Source organism: Mixophyes fleayi, chromosome 2, assembly GCF_038048845.1.
Source record: "Mixophyes fleayi isolate aMixFle1 chromosome 2, aMixFle1.hap1, whole genome shotgun sequence".
Lineage (NCBI taxonomy): Eukaryota > Metazoa > Chordata > Amphibia > Anura > Limnodynastidae > Mixophyes > Mixophyes fleayi.
In genome coordinates this window covers 223,383,294-223,396,210 of record NC_134403.1, presented here as the reverse complement: position 1 = coordinate 223,396,210, position 12,917 = coordinate 223,383,294, and the positions used below count along the sequence as shown (strand labels likewise).

At 40.8% G+C, this 12,917-nt stretch overlaps 1 long non-coding RNA gene across 2 annotated transcripts in view; it reads right to left on the bottom strand.

Annotated features, from left to right (window-relative positions):
* LOC142140303 (uncharacterized) overlaps positions 1–12,258 on the bottom strand; it is a 38,592-nt gene extending 26,334 nt beyond the window's left edge. The window contains exon 1 of one of the 2 annotated variants that reach the window (XR_012688388.1): positions 11,726–12,258. This is a non-coding gene — a long non-coding RNA (uncharacterized LOC142140303). The remainder of the gene's footprint in view (positions 1–11,725) is intronic. The other variant, XR_012688389.1, reaches the window with a different exon arrangement.
* Between the last annotated feature and the right edge of the window lie 659 nt (positions 12,259–12,917).

The window sequence follows — 12,917 nt, the reverse complement described above, 5'->3', positions numbered from 1 at the left end:
CAGGATGAAAGAGAGAAATTTTCATGATAATCGGTTGAAGGCTCATAATGACAGTGAGAGCCAGCTAGCAGCTATTACAGTGGACCCAGGGGGAAATTAGATGAGATGATCTTGGGCACTGACCTGTCAGTCAATGCCCATGCCATCTCTTGAAGGGGGGAGATGTCAGGATAAAGCATAGATCTGATATGCTGAAATAGAATATTGGATGTCAGGACCCAAATAAATCTTTGCATGAATATCTAAATTAACCTGATGGTCAATTCAGATAAAGGTGTGACCAAATGAGGCCAAGAACATGTAATTGAGTTAGGTAAACCCTTTGTGCAGAGACCAGCTTTAGATATGCAGATCACAGACATCCATTGTATTTGATCATGTATTTCCCTAGCTAGTACTTCCCTTCAATAGGTAGTATAAACACAAACTAACCCCTAGGTGTAAATTAGAGAGCTTGCATTTATTTACAAGGGATAATTCATAACTGCAGGGTAAATAGGTTGTATCAAATGAATCCATTGATAAGCTAGTGTAACAGTAAAAGACGCAGAGTCTGATGTAATGGTGTTTGGAGGTTTTTACATCCCAGTGTGAGGAGATAAGTCTGCCACTTTTAGCAGCTTTCAGGACATAGCACTGTTTGCTTGTGACACTTGAATAGACTTGTAGGTACCGCTCAGCATGTGGCCTGGCTCAATGAGGCCAGGGGATAACATAGCCTATATGTAATACTGTATAGACAGAAAGAATTCCGTTTTAAAATATGCCACTTAAAATCAATAAAAGCAGAGATCAACCACCTATTCCTCAATAGCATGAGGAAGGGCAGCTCATATGTTAAATTAAGAATTCTGCCCCACAGAAAAATGAAGAAAAGGAGTGGAAGCTCTGCGAATGCCCTGTACTTAGGCATGTTTGATATGAAAAGATGTACAAAGTCATAGGGGATTGGTTAATGATAAAATTGGATCGATGTAACGCTGTCCAGGACAAATATATCACATTGTAGAATTGGTTAATAAATCAGGCAACAGGTAAATTTGGTTTGAAAAAGTGTCCCAGGACACAACCCCGATTAGCATTAACCCTGCCCCTGTGAATGCCGCACCCATTTGAGGTTGCTTAAAAATCTGTGTTCTGAGGGAACAAATTGTCAGACTTTTGGGGATCAATCTAATTGAAGGACTGTCCATTATTTCTGCCTGCCCCAGGCATACAGATTATTATATGTAAGTAATGCTCTGTAGGTTATCTCTTTTATTTTAAACTGTTTTGCTTGTTATGTCAAATTTATTATTTGTTTATTCCTTATTTTTCTTTATATCTGAATGCCCTGTACCTTTTGTATATTAAATCTAAAATTTAATAAGTTGCGTCCTTGATACTCTAAATAATCCATAGCCTTTGTAGAGGAGATTGCTCGTCCAGGTAAACCCTTGGAATGCCAGTGTGTGATTTGTTGATACATTTGATTAACAAGCTGTGTGTGCTTGTATGTACATTTGTGTAACAGTCTGGAGGTGTGAAGAGTTAACCCTGTGTGTGCTGGTGGGAGTCTTGCTAGTTTGTGGAACTAGAAGCCTGTGTGCCAGTAGGGGATAGTATATTGGGGTCCTATTGCCCGTACCCAATAGGTGGTGGCTGTACCTGAAGTGTCTGGGGGTGTGAGAGCGCTGTGTTTGGGGGCGATTCCGTAGGTCTAAGAACCTGTGTGATAGGTGAGAGAGACTGCGGGCTGAAATCGTGTGTGACCTCATACAGCAAACACCCCAACGTCACGGCAGCTGGGAGCGCGTTCGTGACAGTACCCATAAAGAGGGACCCTTTCAGCAGTTCTGCTGATGTGTGCCTGAACAGCCCGAGTGTAGCCAGTGATACACAAGTTGAGGATGCCACTTTGGAAATAGAAGAGGTTGAGGGGGAGATTTGTGTAGGCGACGAGGGCGCTAATGAGGATGTTGATGAGGATGAGGTTGTATGTGTCACTCCTGCACCAGTGGCAGCAGTTCTGGCACATGACAAGAAAAAGGCCATTGTCATGCCAGACCATAAAACAAAAAAATCCACTTCTTATGTGTGGAGTTATTTCTACCCCAATCCAGACAACAGTATAGCCATTTGTAGTGTATGTCAAGCCACAGTCAGTCGAGGGAGGGACCTTAACCATCTTGGAACCTCATCTATGTTACGCCATTTGACGAGAGTTCATGGCAAAGTGTTAGGAAAAGCTGAAAGTTCTTCCCAAAAAATTACATGCATTCCATCATCAGCTAGGACCCTCCGCTCACCGACATCCCGACGGCTACAAAATACACCCACAACACCATCCTCATCAATATCCTCAGTAGCGTTCAGAGTTAGCCCTGTATCCCACTTATTAAGGCTGGATGACTCCTGCACTATTATTGATTCCTTTGAAGAAAGCGTTAGTCCCACTGCTGCTGCTGTTGCTGCTGCTGGGGGTGAATCGTCAGCCCAGAGGAAGGCCAAGAAAAAGAGCAGTCCTACATTTCAACAATTAACTGTGAAAAAATCATTTGCTAGGGGAAGCAAATATGACAGCAGTCACCCAGTCACCAAGCGAATCACAAACGCCATGGCTGCCATGTTATTGTTAGATCTGCGTCCAATATCCACAATAAACGCAGCTGGTTTTTCACAGTTAATTGAGGTTTTGTGTCCGCATTACAGAATTCCATCGCTACACCATTTTTCCCGTAAAGCTATTCCACAACTATACCAAAAAATGTGTACAAATGTAGAGATTGCACTGAAAAATGCTATTCTGCCCACTGTCCACTTAACCACAGATATGTGGACAAGTGGAAGTGGTCAAACCAAAGACTATATGACTGTGACAGCCCACTGGGTTGGTCATTCACCTTCCCCAGCAGGAACAGCAGCAGCATGTACACCACTACGTAACATTTGTCACAGGCAGGCCACTCTTTGTATCACCGGCTTCACTAACAGGCATACAGCTGATAATTTGTTACGCAAACTAAGAGATGTGATTGATACATGGCTTATACCACTTGGACTCTCCCCAGGATATGTCATTTCTGATAACGCCAACAATATAGTGCGAGCATTACAGCTGGGTGATTTCCAGCACATTCCCTGTTTTGTTCATACCATCAACTTGGTGGTGCAGAGCTTCCTACGAAATAACTGTGAGGTGCAGGAGATGCTTTCGGTGGCCCGTAAGATTTCAGGCCATTTCATGCATTCTGCCACAGCATGTAGGAGATTGCAGCAGCTCCAAGAGCAGTTTAACTTGCCCTGCCACCAACTTAAGCAGGAGGTGGTAACTAGGTGGAATTCCACCCTGTACATGCTGCAGAGGATGGAGGAACAGCGCAAAGCCATCCAAGCGTATTGCACAAGCCATGACATTGGGAAAGGAGGGGGCATGTATTTCACTCTTGCACAGTGGGGAATCCTTTCAGTGCTGTAAAAGGTGCTGAAACCATTTGAAGTTGTGACGTGTAAAGTGAGTGCAGATTCTGCTAGTTTGAGTCAAGTCATTCCTTTAATTAGACTATTGGAAAAGCAGCTTGAGAAACTGAGGGAGGAGATGAAAGCAAGCAATTCCGCAAAGTATGTTGGCCTTGTCGATCAAGTACTTAATTCGCTTCACAATGATCCTCGAGTTATTAAGATCTTGAACTCGGATCAGTACGTTTTGGCCACTGTGCTTGATCCAAGGTTTAAGACCTACATTGAGTCTTTGCTTCAAAATGAACAAGATGTGAACTTTTGCAAAGAGCTATTGCAAGTTGTCCGCTGAACTGGGCCTTGGCTTCACGTCGTGTCCTCCTTCAGTTTCTCAAGCTGCTGCTGCTCGTAAAAAATTAAATTTTCCAAAAAAAAAAAAAAAAAAAAAAAAAGCAGGGAGGACGCAGAGGGCAGACCAGAACAGTTTAACATCTGGGCTGGTTTGAAGGATTTTTCAAAAAAATGTGTGACCTTGCCCATAACTCCATCCAATATGAGTATAAACATGCAAAGGATGGTGGAGGATTACTTTCAAGAGGTAATTGATATGGAAATGTCAGACAGTCCCTTTCCTTACTGGGAAGAAAAGCAGGCCATTTGGAAACCATTGTACAAACTCGCTTTGCAATACTTAAGCTGCCCACCCTCCAGTGTGTACTCTGAACGAGTGCTCAGCACAGCAGGGAACTTAGTCAGTGATCGCCGTAGAAGGTTACTTCCCAAAAATGTGGAGAAAATGATGTTTATAAAAATGAACTACATCTTCCACGAGGAAGGCCTTCACCATCCAAGACATCCAAGCACTGACTGTTCTCTAATGGCGGATTCAAGCGGTGATGAATTGATAGTCTGCGATGATGACGTACACACTGATGAGGGTGAGGATGAAGCTGAAAATGATGACGATAACATCTTTTTAAAACTTTCTATGTAAGTGTAGGTGCAATCTACCCCCAAAGAGGAAAGGGACTTGGGGCATTTCCATATCACGTACCGTCTTGAAAGGCTGCTGTTTGGGCAATTTCTCCTTAAGGGTAGGGTGTCATACACAAAGTGACCCCAAACTGTCTTTGTCCATTTCTCTTTTCATATTGTACAGTCTATAACGGCTGAATTTTTTGGTATTTTCTACAAGTTGAGGGGTGGCCTAGAGAGACAGAAACCAAACTGGCTTTCTCCATTTCAATTAATATTGTACAGTCTATAACGGCTGCATTTTTTTGTATTTTCTACAACTGGAGGGGGGCCTAGAGAGACAGAAACCAAACTGCCTTTGTCCATTTCTTTACATATTTAAGTATAAGTGTAGGGTGTAATATACATCCAAACACGATGGCTGCATTGCCAATATTCATAGATGGAGAGGAAGACAATCTGGTCTGTGTGTAGAATTAATGAAGGCCTACCAGGAATTAAACTGTTTTTTGGATAATTTATTAGCTTTACAATTATATTACTTATCCAAGAAACAGGTGGAGCACTACATTTGGTAATTTTAGGCCCAAAAACATTCATTTTTAATCAAAATAGCAAAACAAAACCAAAACCAAAACCAAAACACACAATCACGGTTTGGCAAAACCAAAACACGACGGTAATCCAAATCCAAAACCAAATCCAAAACCAAAACACGGGGGTCAGTGAGCATCTCTAGTATTCACTCACAACCAGCAGATCTCTAGAGAGTGTGCAGAGTCATATGGTTATGACAGATGAAGAGCACAGATCTGAAGGTAAATCATGTAGGTGTGTACACAAATCTGCATGTGCATTTGGACTTAGTCGTTGGTAAAATCGTATCTACAGTAATTTTCTGTAGTGTGTACCCAGCTTTACTCCTCTAACCTATTTGTTTATTTGTTTAATACATTTATTGCTATCTCTGTATTGTGAAATTGGTGGGTGTTAACTCCAAATACTGATTACTATTTAATCCACCCTTCATAGGCTATTAGCCTTAATAGGCTGCTGGCTAGTGCACAGTTGTTTATCTATTGTGGATTTGTTCTAAATGTGGTTTGTTACAAATGTATATGCAGATATAAAAAGCATATTACGAGTGAAGCTGGGTACACACTACAGGATTTTCACTTAATGATGGTGCCAATCCCATGATAAATGACTATTAGGGCCAATATCGCATTAGTGTGTACACTCCCACAATCATGTTTTATCATACCAAAGCACATTGTATTGTTTGATTTGATTTTATAAGCTGACTACTATCAACAATGGAGCGATGTCTGGAAATTCTGAAATGTGTATGCACTCATGCCCAGCAGTGACTGCAGATCTCTATGGAGTTTCCAGTCACAATATTTTCAGCAGATGGTTATGACAGATTAGAAGCACATATTTGAAGGTAAATTATGTAGGTACACATAAATCTGCATGTCCATCTGATCTTTTAGCCGTTGGTAAAATCGTTACAGATTGGGACGATTGTCACAATCTGTATCATCTCAAATTGTGAGATGTCAATGTGAGAAATTTTCTGTAGTGTATACCCAGCTTTACACAAGGGTCGAACAAGGTCACTTTCTACATGTCAATACAGCTACATAAGAAAAACATGCACCTGTAAGTCCTGTAATCAATCCTCCACTTCATGCACAGCCTGGACACTCCCTGTTGAAGTGTTAATAGCTGCAATTTTACTATGACTTGTGTTGAGACTAATTCTCTCTGTGTGCTCTCTACAGTGGTCAGCTGCGAGACACCGGTGCCATCTACTGAGCATGTGCACTGCTTGTTCCTTACTGCGTATCAGTGTTGCAGTGCTGCACGGGCATGCAGTAATTAGCTCCTTGTATATCCGATTCCACAAGATGCTTACTATATTTATAACCTGTATTCAATAAACCAACATTCTGGTTAAGAGATAACATGTGGCTTAACCTCCTTACTCACATCTGCCGACACCGATTACAATCTAATGGGTATGCAGCACGGTGGCTCAGTGGTTATCACATCTGGCTCACAGCGCTGGGGTCATGAGTTCAATTCCCGACCATGGACTTATCTGTGTGGAGTTTGTATGTTCTCCCCCTGTTTGTGTGGGTTTCCTCCTGGAGCTCCAGTTTCCTCCCACACTCCAACATCATACTGGAAGGTTAATTGGCTGCTATCAAATTGACCCTAGTCTGTGTGTGTTAGGGAATTTAGACTGTAAGCTCCAATGGGGCAGGGACTGATGTGAGCGAGTTCTCTGTACGGCGCTGCGGAATTAGTGGCGCTATATAAATAAATGATGATGATCTGCCAATAACTTGGTGGTTTTATATTTTCTGCTGTTTGTAGTCCCACTTTCTAACCACACTTGTGCTCCATTCATCATGATTCTCCTTCTCCCCCTAGCCCAGTGATCATCCCCAGCCACCTCGCTGTACCTTCCAGAAGGTACAGGTTATTCCAGAATAACTTGATATGCACTACAAAGTTACCTGTGTATAATTTGTTTAATCTATAGATTTTTTCTTTTTGTATTATTTTATTTTTCCTATATTATGTAATGTGTTATGGATCATTGTGGTCTGATTATTGTATACTAGTGTAAATGTCTTATATTTATTTGGCACCACAAAAGGTATGCAGTGCTGTATAAGATAATAAGGAAACCACTTATTCTTAACAATAGATATCATAGGATAAGAATTTATTAAGTAGGCAAATGGCAACAACACTATGGGCCCGAGTCATTAAGGAAAGCCATACTTGCCAACTTATTGAAGACTTGCTCCGGGAGCCTGCCGGGGGAGGTGGGCGTGATGGGGGCGGAGCTCTAAAATGCATGTCAGCTTGGCCCCGCCCCCATGACGTAATGACGCAACCGCGTCATTTGACAGTAGGGGGGGGGGGGCAAACACTGCGATTCCCGGTGATTCGTGGCGTTTTCACTATGATGTGGGCAGAATTATGCCAGATGCGGGAGATTGCCACACTCTCCCGGGAGTCCATGAGACTCTCGCAAAATGAGGGAGTCTCCCGGACATTCCGGCAAGTATGAGGAAAGCAAAACAAAACAATGGAGTAACTTTGCACCCTAGCAAAACTATGTTGCATTGGAGGGCAGGTAAATTTAAAATGTGGGGACAGATTTATAGTTGGTGTAGGGTATGTCCTAGAGCAGTGTTGGCTAACCTGTGAACTCCAGGTGTTGTAAAACTACAAGCCCCAGCATGCTTTGCCAGTAGATAACTAGCTGATAGCTGGCAAAGCATGCTGGGGCTTGTAGTTTCACAACACCTGAAGTGTCACAGGTTAGCCATGACTGTCCTAGATCAACTTTAAATTTCAGTGTGAAAATTAGCCATCAAGTATTTATGTGGTATATGACAAAAAAAAAAAAAAGTATTTTCCTTATCTGCAACATAATAAACTAATTTGCACCACTTGCATTGTAACATGCTTTGTCTAGGATCAGAGTTACTCCTTTTTTTTTGCCTTGCGCCCGTTAATGACTCAGGCCCTATAAGTCTTAGTTTCACAAATTCAATCCTCATGGAGCCCTAACAGTGCTTGTTACAGATCTCCTTGCTGGAGCATAGGTGTATTCATTACAGACTGACACTGTAAAAGATACTCAGGTCGTACTGATTATTTCACTTGTAACCTGGAAAACTGTAAGGGTAACACGCACTGTTAGGGCTCCCTGAGGACTGGATTTGAGAAACCCTGCATTAAGAGTACATTGATTGTTTGTGTGATTAAAATCAAGATGTTAGTCCAGTATTTGGAAGTGAGGAGACACTCCCACCAAGTATTTTCCTGATCTCATAGTTTCTCCAGCACGTATTAGATGAATGGGGGTAAATGCCATGCCACTTGAAGGGGACCATATATTATTGTGTATATTTTTAAAAAATGTTCTGTGATAGTGCTAGTCACGAACGCCCATCCTGTCCCAGGTACAGCAATCTGAACAGCTGGCCATGACTGGCGTAACCTTAGTCACTTAGCGACGAATACACTTTTTCGGCCACCACAAAGGATTTATGGTATCCTTTACGTTCACCAGAACCACTTATTAATGTTTCACACTTAAATAATATACACATGTAGCGTTGTAAATTCACAAAGAATCATGGAGAACATACTAGATTACATTTATTTAATCTGAAACATGGTTACAAAAATTAATAAACCATACAATATATTGCACAAATAAGTTTCATAAAATAAAATAGGAAATTAGGTGTTAAGACTGAAATGTCCCATATTTCTCAATTGTGTTTCCTAATAGACCCCCTCATAAAAATGCACACATTATTATCCAAGTCAGAAGATTTTAAACCCTTGTTACATGCTCTTCACCCCCACCTTAGGAATTACATTTTCAATTAAGTCAGATTGATTCCCAAAATGACACAGTGATAGATAATTTACTTAGGAAAGCTCCAAGATACATGTTTGGGCACCTCAGAGAATCACCTCTGCTTGAGTGGCTAGATGGTTTACAACTTTGGGGCTTCAAACTCCTCCAAGATCCTTGTCTATTCCGGACCAGGCTAGTTTCAAAAGACTTGCATAAGTTCAAACTAATGTCATGGGCAGCACAGTGGCCTAGAGGTTAGCACTTCTGCCTCACAACACTGGGGTCATGAGTTCAATTCCCGACCATGGCCTTATCTGTGTGGAGTTTGTATGTTCTCCCTGTGTTTGCGTGGGTTTCCTCCGGGTGCTCTGGTTTCCTCCCACACTCCAAAAATATACTAGTAGGTTAATTGGCTGCTATCAAATTTGACACTAGTTTCTCCCTGTCTGTCTGTCTGTGTGTGAGTGTGAGTAGAGAATTTAGACTGTAAGCTCCAATGGGGCAGGGACTGATGTGAATGAGTACTCTGTACAGCGCTGCGGAATTAGTGGCGCTATATAAATAAATGATGATGATGATCTAGCAAAGCACATGTTATTGTATGTAACCTCGTAATGTAATCTTGTCATACATGAATTCAACAAAAAATAACAATCAGTCATTAGATATACTAAATAATCGTCACAGTGTTGTTAATGGAGGTTTTATTGTCAAATAAGCGACCATCCATCATGGTCCAGAGATAATCCCAAATAATAGGTGTCAGGGAAAATTATCACGACATATAAGAGTAATAGCACCCCAACTTCCGGCAGTGTAAGTATTTATGCTCTAAAATTGCGTTAATCACTCAATTTAATTGACTGGATTGAACAGTGGATAAATTCCTTCATCTGCATATAATAAAATTGAAGAATTTTGTGGTAGGTCATACTTCTCACATATGCCCACGAAACAGTTAGAGGCAAAATTGCACATAATATAGAGAAATTATTTGATCCCTGCTGTAACCCACGGCTGTGTATATTTAGAGGTGTTTTTAAGAAATATGGGTATTTCCATATCAGGGTAAGTGGGGAAGAAAATTCAGCTATTTCTAATTGTTTGTTTAATTTGTCCCAAATCTCTAGAGTGAACTGGATGGTTGGGGTACAAAAGACCAAGGCGGGTCTTAAGACTCCTGGGAAGTCATGGTAGGACGTTCAACCCTTGATCTTTTAACAAAGTATCCTCAATATCCATCCAATTTTTAAGACCCAGGTTGATTTGCCAGGACATATTATGGCTTGATTGCATAACTTAATATCTCAATCTTAAAAATAAAGGAAGGCCTTTCCTCCAGCGAATGTGGATTTTGCTACACACAATTTTTTCTAGTTTTCTTCCCCTTGCTGCTGTTTACCCAAGCTATCTAGGCCTAGAGTTGTTCTATTGTGCAAGGAGATTTCTACTGAGGAAATTGCTCAAGCCATCAAGGGCCAGAAATCTGGCAAAGCACCAGGACCAGATGAGTTTTCAGCTGCCTATTATAAAACATTTCAATTTAGTTCCGCACTTGTCTACTATTTTCAATGGTACTTTGAAAGGTAAACCTTTCTATTCACAAGCTTCATAAACCCAGTAAAAATTAAAACCTTTGTAATAGTTTTCATCCTATCTGAAAAATAAGAACGCAAAATTACGCTCTAAAATCCTGTCCACTAGGCTCAATTAATTACCCCAACACTAATCCATGATCATGTCGGCTTTCTACCAGGAAGACAAACTAGTTATAACACTCAGAGGACTATTTTTCTTATCCAAAGAATCAATACATTCAAAACACCATCCTTAATTCTGTACCTAAATACAGAAAATGCTTTAGACTGGATTCTCTGGCCCTAGGTTTGCTATTTGGTCAAATTTGGCATAAATTTCTTAAAATGTATTAAGGCCTTATACACAAAATAATCAGCCAGACTGACAGAAAATGCTTCCGTCTCAGTTCTTGTTCAAATAGTAAAATAACACCACAGTAGTGCTCTCACCCCTCATATTTGCACTCATAATAGAGACTGGCAGACATTAGACGCAACCTGCACATTGATGGGATAGAGGGGCGAGCAAGGTTTATAAACTGTCATTTTTTTCATTTACATACTTTTATATAGGTTTGGGAGAGAAGTATTTTGGATGAGAGATAAATTACTTAAATTGGAATCCCACACTTTTCAGTTTTCAGTCTCAGACAGCTATAAACATTATCCCAAAACTTAAATTAAAAAAATTAAATAAAATTAGTGGATTTATATTATCAATTATTATTTATCAGTATAAAGAAAATCCCCCTTATCTTATTGTTTACCTATAGACTGTTAGCTTGCGAGCCCTCTTACCTCTTGGTCTGTTTTACCCAGTATTGTTTATTACCATTTGCCCTCAATTGTAAAGCACTACGGAATTTGCTGCTGCTATATAAATAAATGTTGAGGATGATGATTGTTTGGTCATATTACATGTTCGATAAAAAAAAATTCTAGGAAGATAGTTAATTTTGTTTCAAACTTTTCCGGTCCAGATTCCACAAGGTATTCTTAAGCAAATACAGAGTTCTTTAAACAAGTTTATCTGGGGGAATAAATCTCCTAGAATGAAATTTTCCATCTTGCTTAGGTCAACAGATGAGGGGACTACCATAAATTTCTAAATATTAATACACGGGAGCGTGGCCTGGCAGCTATTCGAGGAAGTTGCACACATCCGGAGCTCTACACAAAAAGGCTGATAATTACTATTTATTGGTAACTTATGGTCACTCAAACTACACAGAAAAGCCTTAATCTCCCCTCGGGAGTGATTGCCTACCTGTCCGGTGTCCCGGCAACAGGAGCGGGCGACAACGTAAAAGACTGTGGACTAACGGCGGCAGATTACCTTAAGTTTACAAAGCGCCACCACGGTCTGTCCGGCTAGCGATATATGAGCTACCTGCCTCCTACTCTCCTTACGTTGCAGATCTTCTCCATAGCCCCGAGAAGCTGAGAGGCACCGTGACTAAGACGAGTTGACTGCCCCGATCGGAAGATCTCAAAGTGAACATCTTACCCACCGTCTATAACATCTAGGCGTTGGGTTTCCTTTTTGGGTGCTTCCGCTGTCTTCTGTGGACCGGGGGGTCTTGGCGAAGAGACCGGAAGTCCCTGGATGCCATTGCCTCCTTTTCCGCCAAGCTAATCTCTGCATTGACTGCTGGGAATCAGTCTGAGGCGCAGAGGAGGGCGGAGTTACGCTGCTTAGGTAAGGGGAAACCAGCCTCCATTCATATTCAGTCCCAGCGGCTCACTCTCAAACTCTCTACCCTTCACGGCTGCAATCTTCAGCATTCAGGAGCCAGTGTGACATGTCAATCTGCTCCCGACTACCTCTCTGCAGAAGGTTTCATAAAAGCAGCTACTTTATTAAATATAAGATTAACTGTAGAAACGCCACCGATTCCCTATGCAGCTCTCCTCTGCATTCAATAATTAGCAAATCCTGCCATCCAGTGGTAGTTTCTTATATTGCTTTGAAATAACTTTCATCACATAAAACCTTCATTAGATTCATTAAGAACTCGCTCTTTTCAATGAATGCCACTCTGTTGGTAAAGCTGGTGGTGTGGGAAGAGGCACTATATTCATACGATTGAGAACTCGTTTCCTGCCAAGCAATGAACCCTCTGCAAATACTCCAAATCTATATATACATATATATATATATACATATATATATATACATATATATACATACACATACACATACATACATACATACATATATATATACATACATATACATACATATATATACATACACATACATACATATACATACACATACATACATATATATACATACATACATATATATATACATACATACATACATATACATACATACATACATATACATACAGGTGATCCCTCAGGTGGTGATCCATCAAATCCCCTGATTACATTTTTAAGCATGTCTTAAACAGAAAAGTGATAAATCCACCGTAAACATACCATTATGAAAGCTCTGGAGAAGGCCAACGGTCGTCCTAAAATGAATACTCATCAAACGGACCTGGATTCAGACTCTGATG